Source organism: Cervus elaphus, chromosome 3, assembly GCF_910594005.1.
Source record: "Cervus elaphus chromosome 3, mCerEla1.1, whole genome shotgun sequence".
In the NCBI taxonomy this organism is placed as follows: Eukaryota; Metazoa; Chordata; class Mammalia; order Artiodactyla; family Cervidae; genus Cervus; species Cervus elaphus.
Genome location: NC_057817.1, coordinates 43,097,703 through 43,110,204, shown reverse-complemented (window position 1 = coordinate 43,110,204; position 12,502 = coordinate 43,097,703).

Genomic DNA, 12,502 nt, shown 5'->3' with positions numbered 1-12,502 from the left:
TAGAATAATAATTCTACACTATGTAGAATTTATTCGTTCCATTATTCAATTTTCTCTCTTTTTTTATCTTGTGTCTTTCAGAATCTTGGTTCCCGGACCAGGGATTGAACCTTGGCCTTCAGCAATGAAAACACAGACTCTTGGGGCTTCCCTGTTGGCTCAGACAGTGAAGAATCTGCCCACAATGTAGGAGACCTGGGTTCAGTCCCTGCATTGGGAAGATCCCTGGAGAAGGGGATGGCAACCCACTCCACTACTCTTGCTTGGAGATTTCCATGGACAGAGGAGCCTGGCGGGCTATAGCCCATGGGGTTGCAAAGAGTTGGACAAGACTGAGTGATTAACATTAACATTATACATTTGTTTGGTTGCCATAGAAGTTGTAGGAAAAAAATAAACAGTATGATTACTAATTTTGAGCCCCATTACTCCATACAAAGTGATTTTTGATGTTGAAAAATACTTCCATTCACATTAATATTATTGTATTTTGTTGAAGTAAAATCCTTCATACGGATTTTATATTTCCGTTTCACCTCCAGTAATTTCCAGAAACAAATAATTAAAAACACAAAGACAAATACATTTTAGAAAGCACAAAATAAGACTAATTGTAACAAACAATACACTTTAAAGTCACGGAGAGAACCTTTTTATTTTTTAAACATTCAGTTCAGTTCAGTTCAGTCGCTCAGTCATGTCCGACTCTTTGTGACCCCATGAACTGCAGCATGCCAGGCTTCCCTGTCCATCACCAACTCCCAGAGCTTACTCAAACTCATGTCCATCATGTCGGTGATGCCATCCAACCATCTCATCCTCTGTCATCCCCTTCTCCTCCTGCCTTCAATCTTCCCCAGCATCAGGATCTTTTCCAATGAGTTGGTTCTTCGCATCAAGAGGCCACAGTATTGGAGTTTCATCTTCAGCATCAGTCCTTCCAGTGAATATTTAGGACTGATTTCCTTTAGGATGGATTGGTTGGATTTCCTTGCAGTCCAAGGGACTCTCAAGAGTCTTTTCCAACACCACAAGAGTCTTCTCCAACACCACAGTTCAAAAGCACCAATTCTTTGGCACTCAGCTTTCTTTATAGTCCAACTCACATCCATACATGACTACTGGAAAAACCATAGCTTTGACTAGACGGACCTTTGTTGGCAAAGTAATGTCTCTGCTTTTTCATATGCTGTCTAGGTTGGTCATAACTTTCCTTCCAAGTAGCAAGCATCTTTTAATTTCATGGCTGTAGTCACCATCTGCAGTGATTTTGGCCCCCCCCCCCCCAAATAAAGTCTCTCACCATTTCCATTGTTTCCTCATCTATTTGCCATGAAGTGATGGGACTGGATGCCATGATCTTAGTTTTCTGCATGTTGAGTTTTAAGCCAACTTTTTAGCTCTCCTCTTTCACTTTCATCAAGAGGCTCTTTAGATCTTGTTCACTTTCTGCCATACACAAATGTTGAAAAGTAGGCTATGCAAACTACAGTGGAGCCTTCAGATGTTTTTATTTTTTAATCTGGTATGTAACTCATTAGGATTACAAATGCCAAGCTCCATCCTGAGTCCAAATGAATAGCAACACTGCATAATAAAATCTTAATTCTATGCTTTGTTAATTTTTAAAACTAAAGTTTAAAATTCACTGGATGATAAAGTTAATAGATAGGTATTAGGGCTTCTCTGGTGGCTCAGACAGTAAAGAATCTTCCTGCAATGCAGGAGACCTGGGTTCGATCCCTGGGTTGGGAAGATCCCCTGGAGAAGGAAATGGCTACCCACTCTAGTATTCTTGTCTGGAGAATTCCATGGACAGAGGAGCCTGGTGAGCTACAGTCCATGGGGTCACAAAAAGCCAGACACAACAGAGTGACTAACACACACACAGATAGATATTGTAGCAATAATGAAAACAGAAATGTGTAAATAAATAAAAAACTAAAAATATTCAGAATCCCATTGCCCGAAAATGATATTAACATTCAGGTGAGTTCGTAGTCAGTATTTTGTCTATACATACTTGAGATGAACTTTTTATTTTGGCCAGTATCTATCATCCTGGCAGTGAGGACAAGATCCTTTGCTATAGGTTTAATGTTCCAGCCCTGGACTTTGAATCTTGCGGGAATGTACAAAAAATAAATAAATAAATAAACAAATAAACAACAGAATAGGTGTGAGGTGGCTGCAGCTCAGTCAAAGGTATGGAAGTCTAGCAAGAAGCAACCTTTAAGGGGGATTCCAGCAGAGCAACAGCAATTATCTAGTGGCAACAATGCTTAGCGAAAGCTTCCTAGGCCATTTATCTCTGCAGCATGATCCTGACTCTACTTTGACTTCTTTGGTTTTTCTGCTCGTTTTCCAAACTTGGTTCTCAAGTCCTTCAGTGAATTTTGTGTTTTCACTGATATCTCACAGTGTATTTTCTTACTTTTATTGTCAATTTGAGTCTTCTTTCTTTAACTTATGGCTGAGTACCTCTTAAATGATATATTAGAGTGAACGTATGAACTTACCAATGTTAGACCATTGTTGTCCTATAAAAACTGCAATTTTAGGTGGTTCAGTCTAGCAGAATTTGGCTAACAGGAAGTGCAGGGTTTGAAATGTGTAAATGACTGATTCAAGGAAGGAATGTTCCCCACATTTCTGGACTTGTGATAGGTCTTGCTTATTTAGCCATAGCAAAATAGCTGGTTTAATCATCTGGCCCTGAAGTGGAGTATACAAATCTGTTCATTGGGATATGGAAAAGTACTGTTATAATTTTTATTTTAAAAATTAACAAATTAGGCTGAACTAATATTTAATATATGAGTTGACACTAGTGTCTTCACTCAATTCATATGTCAAATGGCTTTATGTCACTAAGGTAGGTGGAAGGCATGAATTGAGGTTTTCTGGGGCCTGATATGTCTATACTTAGGGAGCTTTCTTAAAGAAAAGGAACAAAAAGATTATGGAAACAAAATAAGAGATGAAAGCAAATTGTTATTTAGAAGAAAAGAAACACAGGAATTTCCATTTCATGTGATTTTCTCATAAAGTGAAAAAAAAGTGTATAGTGAGTCAATAAATTTTTATGCTTCATTTTTGGTGTATTTCTGCCAGTAGAGACTTTCATTTTGACTGGGCGTTTGTGAGAACCAAATCTTCCATTTACATTTTGTATGTAAAAGGATAGTATCTAATTTCATACATTTCAGACTTTGTTTCTCCTCCACTAGTCACTTCTAAAGCTCCTACTCACTTCTAACACTTCTAAAGCCTAGCACAGTTGAACACACCCAGATCACAGTATGGCATCTGGCCTTGTATCTTTGTGTCACAGAAGCTGGATAAGTTGGCACAATAACAATAAAAATATTCCTGGATCGTGGGCAAGCAACCCTACTACTGGGCATATACCCTGAGAAAACCATAATTGGAAAATATACATGTACCTCAATGTTCATTGCAGTGCTATTTGCAACATCCAGGACATGGAATCCACCTAGATGTCCATTGACAAATGGATAGATAAAGAAGTTGTGATATATATACACAGTGAAACATTACTCAGCCATAAGAAGGAAAGCATTCAGAGTCAGTTCTAGTGAGGTGGATGAAGCTAGAGTCTGTTATACAGAGTGAAGTAAATGAGAAAGAGAAAAACAAATATTGTATATGAATGCGTATATATGGAATCTAGAAAAATGGTACTGATGAACCTATTTACAGGGCAGGAATAGACATAGAGAACAGACTTGTGGATACAATGGGGGAAGGCGAGGAGGGGATGAATTGAGAGAGTAGCATCAAAACATGTACATTACTATATGTAAAACAGATAGTTCATGGGAAATGGCAGTATAGCACAGGGAACTCAACCTGGTACTCCGTGACACCCTGGAGATGGGATGGGGTAGAGGCGGGACGGAGGCTCAGGAAGGAAGGACGTGTGGATTCATATGGCTGATTCACGTTGTTGTATGTCAGAAACCAGCACAACACTGTAAAGCAATTATCTTCCAATTAAAAATAAATTTTAAAAAGTTAAAAAAGAATAACACAAAAAGTTAAAGAAAAAAATTCCTGGAAAGCATTCCTATATCAGGATGGCTAGCAATAATTTACACATAAATATTTTCTTTTAACCCCAACCTAAATGTACCCCATCATTCAGTTTCCACTTAGATTAAAAAAGATGCCCGCTGCCACTCCAAACCCCATCCAGCATGAGGAGCGGTTGTATGACAGAAAGGAAAATGGAGTGGAAAGGAATAGTGGTCTCGAATTGGAAGAGTGAAGAGCTTTGAGTAACTGATTTCTTTTCTTCCTACATCATCCCTCCTATTGGAGGCAATCCTGAGGAAAAAGGGGAATTTCATCTTCAACACAGAGGATTCTAAAAAGATTCCCTACACAGGCACTTAATATGCTTCACTTGCAGAGTATTATGATACACGGCAGTTTATGAGAACCCAGATACACAGACTCACAAATTATGTTCTCTTGGTTTCCCTGGTGGCTCAGATGGTTAGAATGCGCCTGCAATGCGGGAGACCTGGGTTCACTCCCTGGGTTGGGAAGATCCCCTGGAGAAGGGAATGGCAACCCACTCCAGTATTCTTGCCTGGAGAATCCCAGGGACAGAGGAGCCTTGCGGGCTACATCCATGGGCTCGCAGTGTATTATGATATATGGCAGTTTATGAGAGCCCAGTTAGAAAGACTTACAAATTATATTCTCTGGTATTAACTAAACTAACCATAAAAAAAATGCCGAAGCATCTTAAAAACAATCCTAAGAAACCACAGTTCACAGTTAGTACTAACAAGGAAAGTACAAGCGAAAAACAAGAAAATGGCAGAACCAACACTTATCTACTTCTAATACGAACACTTGTCAAGTACCTAATAGATGAAAACAGTGATGACACAATCAGATTTGACAATAGTAAACCCCAAATTTCAAGAAGATTTAAAATGTGGCTTAACATCCCACTAAAGATATTAGCATTATGATTGCAAGACATATAAAAATTTTGTTTATTTCATCCTCTAGAATTTTTTGTATATATGTTCTTGGCATTAAAATGTCAATATCAGTTCAGTTCAGTTCAGTCGCTCAGTCGTGTCTGACTCCTTGCGACCCCATGAACTGCAGCACGCCAGGCCTCCCTGTCCATCACCAACTCCTGGAGTCTACACAAACTCATGTCCATAGAGTCAGTGATGCCATCCAACCATCTCCTCCTCTGTCAACCCTTCTCCTCCTGCCCTCAATCTTTCCCACACCAGGGTCTTTTCCACTGAGCCAGCTCTTCACATCAGGTGGCCAAAGTATTGCAGTTTCAGCTTCAGCATCAGTCCTTCCAATGAAGACCCAGGACTGATCTCCTTTAGGATGGACTGGTTGGATCTGCTTGCAGTCCAAGGGACTCTCAAGAGTCTTCTCCAACACCACAGTTCAAAAGCATCAATTCTTCGGTGCTCAGCTTTCCCACAGTCCAACTCTCACATCCATACATGACCACTGGATAAACCATAGCCTTGACTAGATGGAGCTTTGTTGGCAAATAATGTCCCTGTGCTTTTTAATGTGCTGTCTAGGTTGGTCATAACTTTCCTTCCAAGGAGTAAGCATCTTTTAATTTCATGGCTGCAATCACCATCTGCAGTGATATTGGAGCCCAAAAAAATAAAGTCAGCCACTGTTTCCCCATCTATTTGCCATGAAGTGATGGGACCATATGCCATGATCTTAGTTTTATGAATGTTGAGCTTTAAGCCAGCTTTTTCACTCTCCTCTTTCACTTTCATCAAGAGGCTCTTTAGTTCTTCTTTACTTTCTGCCATAAGGGTGGTGTCATTTGCATATCTGAGGTTATTGATATTTCTTCAGGCGGTCTTGATTCCAGCTTGTGCTTCATCCAGCCCAGCGTTTCTCATGATGTACTCTGCATAGAAGTTAAATAAGCAGGGTGACAATATACAGCCTTGACGTACTCCTTTTCCTATTTGGAAATAGTCTATTGTTCCATGTCCAATTCTAACTGTTGCTTCCTGACCTGCATACAGGTTTCTCAAGAGGCAGGACAGGTGATCTGGTATTCCCATCACTTTCAGAATTTTCCACAGTTTATTGTGATCCACACAGTCAAAGGCGTTGGCATAGTCAATGAAACAGAAATAGATGTTTTTCTGGAACTCTCTTGCTTCTTCATGATCCAGCGGATGTTGGCAATTTGATCTTGGTTCCTCTGCCTTTTCTAAAACCAGCTTGAACATCTGGAAGTTCACGATTCACGTATTGCTGAAGCCTGACTTGGAGAATTTTGAGCATTACTTTACTAGTGTGTGAGATGAGTGCAATTGTACGGTAGTTTTAGCATTCTTTGGGATTGCCTTTCTTTGGGATTGGAATGAAAACTGACCTTTTCCAGTCCTGTGGCCACTGCTGAGTTTTCCAAATTTGCTGGCATATTGAGTGCGGCACTTTCACATCATCATCTTTCAGGATTTGAAATAGCTCAACTGGAATTCCATTGCCTCCACTAGCTTTGTTTGTAGTAATGCTTCTTAAGGCCCCCTTGACTTCACATTCCAGGATGTCTGGCTCTAAGTGAGTGATCACACCATTGTGATTAACTGGGTCATGAAGATCTTTTTTGTGCAGTTCTTCTGTGTATTCTTGCCATCTCTTCTTAATATCTTCTGCTTCTGTTAGGTCCCTACCATTTCTGTCCTTTATTGAGCCCATCTTTACATGAAATGTTCCCTTGGTATCTCTAATTTTCTTGAAGAGAACTCTAGTCTTTCCCATTCTATTGTTTTCCTCTATTTCTTTGCATTGATCACTGAGGAAGGCTTTCTTATCTCTCCTTGCTATTTTTTGGAACTCTGCATTCAAATGGGTATATCTTTCCTTTTCCCCTTTGCTTTTCACTTCTCTTCTTTTTTTTTTTTTTCATTTTTATTTTTATTTTTTCACTTCTCTTCTTTTCACAGCTATTTGTAAGGCCTCCTCAGCAGCCATTTTGCCTTTTTGCATTTCTTTTTCTTGGGGATGGTCTTGATCCCTGTCTCCTGGACAATGTCATGAACCTCCATCCATAGTTCATCAGGCACTCTGTCTATCAGACCTAGTCCCTTAAATCTATTTCTCACTTCCACAGTATAGTCATAAGGGATTTGATTCAGGTCATACCTGAATGGTCCAGTGGTTCCCCCCCACTTTCTTCAATTTAAGTCTGATGTCAATATAACATGTCTCAATAAAATAATATTTATATTTTCATATATTATGGCTGCATGTTTTAAAATATACTGATAAGGGTAGGTATTTTTAAAAGTTTGGGGACCATAGGGCTAAACTATGACCTGTACAGTATGTTAGAACCAAAATCATGTTCCTGTAGAGGTTGTGGCCTTGACTTATTTGGGGTAAGTCAGAATGATGGCCTGTGTTAAGTATTTGTGGATTGGATTTGCTGTCCCCTACCATCAGGCTTTTGTCTGTGTGATGTCATTCAATAAGAGGAATGTGTTAGATAACAACTGGAGTGTCTGCTCGGTTCAAAACAACCATCTTTCACTCACAAGACTCCACAACTCCCGAAATCACAGAGTAGAAATTGTAAGCCAGATTGTTACTCTGGGACCCCACTGCCTTAGACAAACTTGGCTGGAGTAGGAGTAGACTTCTATTAAAGCTGCGCTAAACAGTTGCTTTCTCCTTAGGGTTTAGAATTGAAACTAAGACAGATGGCCATTTTCTTGAATAGTGGTTATTTGAAATCTGCAGCTGAGGTTGCCATTGTTGCAAGACTATGTGCATGGAAAAGGAGAGAAGGTTCTTCCATACAGAGAGAAAGCAGATGTACAGGGAACCTTAGAACATGATCTCTCTTCTAAGCTCTTTGCTAATCTTAAATATTTTAATTTTATATTATTTATATTATTAGAGTGATGAGATTGTGGGAAGGGGGTCATAAAGAAAGCATGTGGGCAGCCTCTAGGAGATGGATAAAGCAAGAAAATGAATTTTCCTCTAAGGCAGGGTCCTCAACTCCTGGGCAACATCAACTCCTGGGCAACAGACAGGTACCAGTCTGTTACCTGTCAGAAACTGGGCTGCCATTCAGCAGGTGAGCAGTGGGAGAGTGAGCGAAGCTTCATCTGCACTTACAGCCACCCCCCCCCCCCCCCCCACTCATACTACTTCATTCTCACAATGAAATAATAATAGAAATAAAGTGTACAATGAAAGTAATGTGCTTGAATCATCCTGAAGCCATCCCCATCCCACCCCCACCAGACACACTGTCTTCAACAAAACCGGTCCCTGATGCCAAAAAGACTGGGGAACGCTGCTCTAGAGCCTTCTGGAATGCAGGCCTGCCAACACCTTAATTTTAGCCCAGTGAGATACATTTTAGACTTCTGATCTTCAAAACTGTAAGATAATATACTTGTGTTTCTTCAAGTCACTCAGTGTATGGTAACTTGTCACAGAAAGCAGCAACAGGAGACTAATGCAGGTGGGCTAGTACGAAACTCCTCTACAATATTTAATATACGATTGCCACAAGGCACCTTGAACTTCCAGAGAATTCTCTGTAGCTTTAAGCAACGGCAATTTAGAACTGAGAGGGACTTTCATTGAGAATTTGAGGGAAAGGACTTGTCTAAGGTTACTTGGCTAATCAGTTGTAAGGGCAGTATAAGAACCCAAGTCTCCTATCTTTCATCTGTGTACATTAATAACTGTAAGATGCCTAACAAAGAGACTGTTATGTAGAAGATACTCAATAAGCCAGAGTTTGTCACTTCTGTCATTATTATTATGCATTTTCCTTTGTAATTCACTGCAATGCCATTTTGTGGCCAAATAAGGAAGTCCCCTGGAACAACATTTTTAAATCATCAAAAAGTTGGGGGGGAAAAAAAAAAGTTGGGGGAATGTGAGATGCAAATTCCTGGGTGTAAGATAGGCCCAAGGATGTATTTTAAAGCACAGGGAATATAGTCAATACTTTGTAATAACTGTAAATGGGAAGTAACCTTTAAAAGCTGTATATGAAAATTCCCTGGCAGTTCAGTGTTTAGGACACCACACTTTCACTGCCGAGGACAAGGGTTCAATCTCTGGTCGGAGAACTAAGACCCTGCAAGCCACTCAGCATGGCCAAAAAAATTAAAATTAAGAAAAAAAAAACTGTATAAAAATTATATTTAAAAATAAAATAATCAAAAAGTTAACCAAGAAGTGAGTTAGGAATTCCCTGACTAAGAAGCAGAAGGGAATAGTGTCTATACACTCACAGTGATTTTGTCCTAGGGGGCATTTTAATTTAATTTTTGTTTCTTTTTTTTTTTCTTTACTTCTTCTTTTTAAAAATTTTTAAAAACTTTTAATTTTATATTGGAGTATAACTAGTTAACAATGTTGTGACAGTTTCAGGTGCATGTCAGGAGCAACTCAGCCATATATATATGTATATATATATATATGTATTCATTCTCCCCTGGGGGGCATTTTTAGCTTCAAAAGAGATGACTGAGAGGTTGAACTCCACTTTTGACAACTAGAAGAACAAAATATGGAGTCTTGAATCTGTCAAAAGTGTAATTCTGGACCCGTCAACAGCGGGTGATTTTCGGGACTTCCCTGGTGTCCAGAGGTTGGGGATCTGCCTTAATCCCTGCTTGAGGAGCTGAGATTCTACGAGCTATGAAGCAACTAAACCGATGTGCTGCAACTATGTGCGCCAACCTGATGCAGCCAAATAAATAAATAAATAAATACATGTATACATATATTTAAAGTGATGATTTTGGTACACCACGTTTTGGGCTGGTCTTCACAAGGGCAGTACTCGGGGAAGTAAAGGCCAGCCAAACTAAAGCAGTCTCCCCGAGGTCCCCAATCACCTGGGTTAGGCTGATCCTGTTTGTTGCTACTGCAACATGCCTCAAAGAAAATGAAAACCATCTTCCAATCATGGAAGAAAATCATATACATCTCACATTATTTCTTCAAATGTTTCAATTATGATGCCCAGCTTACAGTCAGGTAACAAGACAACATGAGTGAGAATTAGCACAATGAAGAATAAATAACTAGAACAATGAAGCAATAACAGATACAACAAGACTCCAGGTAATGGAATTATCAGAGACCAAAACCATATACCAGTGATGCCCATTATACACAAAGAGATAAAACCTAAGATTGACAGTTTGAGAAAAAAAAAAAAAATTGATGCCATTAAAATGAACCTAAGTTTAAAAAAGAATCAAATAGAAGTTCTAGAACCTAAAATTTAAAAAAAAATTTAAAAAGTAAATTACAGTTCAGTAGATGAATTTAACACTATAGGAGAAAGAATTAGTAACCCAGAAGAAAAGCAAAAAGCTATTCAAAATGAAGCATAGATGTAAAGCATAAAGATGTAGAAAATAAAAAAGAGAAGGTAAGAGAAATAGTGAATAGAAAAGATCTAACGAATATTTAAATGGAGTTATATGAGAGAAGAAAGAGTGGTGCATAAACAATATTAAAATAGGTAATATCTGAAAACATTTCAGAACTCATGAAAGGCATCAATCAATATATTCAAAAGGCCCAATGAATTACAGGCATCATAAATAAAAAGAAATACACTTCCAGACATACACAGTAAAAGGGCAGAAAACCAAAGTCTGACAGAAAAAAAATCTTTAAAGCAGCCAAAGGGGAAAAAAACTCCAACGACTTTCAACATGACAGTCACACTAAGAGCTGACGTTTCACAGGTAGCAGTACAAGTCAGAATCTTGAAATGATTTTTCAGCTTAATGAAAGAACAGAAACTACTTTCATCCTCACAGTCTCGTCAGACTCTTGCCTTGCTCTTTCACTTGTAAGGACTCTTGTGATTCCTTTGGGCCACCCCCAGGAAATCCAGAATTCAAGGTTCTTGTTTCAAGGTCCGTAACTTAATCATATCTGCAAAGTCTGTTTTGGAATGTAAGGTAACAGAGTCCCAGATTCTAGGAATTGGGATGTGGACCTCTATGACAAGCCATTATGGTACCTACCACATTATGAGTCTAAAAAGTGCTCTTGTCTTTTATCAGGAGTGGTTCTTTATTCCTATAAAGGCTTTTGGAAAAAGGGGAAATCAAGTGTTTCCAAGAAGCAAAAGTGGATAGGCATTTTTTCATACATTAAACCACTATCAACCTTCAACCTTGATGTGGTGAACATTACCACCCCAATTTTAAAGATTTTCTGAGATTGAACCTGAGAGCGGGTAGGTATCTTGACTGAGGTCATCTAGCTGGTAAAGTAACTGACTAGAAATTTGTATCCAGATCACCAGACCCGTCTCTAAAACTTCAACCAACCAAGGTTTTCCACCATTTCAAGTACAGTTATCACTTTTGCTTACCATTGTATGAGTAATTTCTGGGCAGGATGTATCTTATAAACACACTCTAACTTGGTGGGTTTTTAAAAGGATGAAAAAGAATAGAAGGTTTCAAACTGGAGAGACACCTTTGAATTAAAGTGGAGCAGTCCCCAGTTGGGGCTTCCCAGGTGGCTAGAGGTTAAGAATATCCAAGACCCCTAGTGGATGCCTGACACTGCAGTAGTACCCAAACCTAAATATACCAAGTCTTTTTTCTGGACTAACAGGTAGTGTATAAAAGGTGCTAGACAAAAAGATGATTCATTTCCAGGGCTGGTTGGTGTAGGATGGCTAAAGATTTCTTGGATGCTACTCAAAACTACAGCTACTTAAAACTTAGGAACTATTTCTGGAATTTTCCATTGAACATTTTTGGACTGCAGTTGACCCCAGGCAACTGAAACTCTCTTTCAGGACAGACTTGCTACCTTGGCTGGCAAACGCTTTCTTTATTAACCACGTGACTCCTGTTAAGACACTTAAGATTCTTTAGGCCTCAGTTCCCTTTCTGATCTGTAAAATGAGATGTTCGGGCCTAAAGTCATCTTTTCCAGTTCCCTTCCTTCTCTGACATTCTATGAGAGGAGAATGTCCCCTCGTCTGAAGATCCTCCACTTTTATAGGGTGGCCCCAACGGGGACCGCTTTCAAGTTTGAGGCATTTGAACAACCAACTGCAGCTCAAAGGAGGTTAAAAATGACGGGCGATGAAAAGGGGGCGGGGGGAGGAGATGAAAGAAGACGATGCAGAAGATCCAGATGGAAAGATAAACGGTATGCAAATAGCATAAATAGCATGCAAATAACTCAAGAAAACCATCGACCGGTAACTAGCATTTACAAGGCAGACGGAATTCTGCAGGTCTTTGAGGATGCAGAGGTAAGACACCCTCTGGAGGCGCTCACGGAAAACCGAGCTACACTTTTTGGTGTTTCATCTAGATATAAAACTTCCACCTCCCTAAAAGCCCTGGCTGTGAGAAAAGTAAGAAAAACTGAGAAATGAAAATATCGCAAAATGCTTAAGTGTGCCAAAGACAACGTGGAAGCTGTCTGGAGA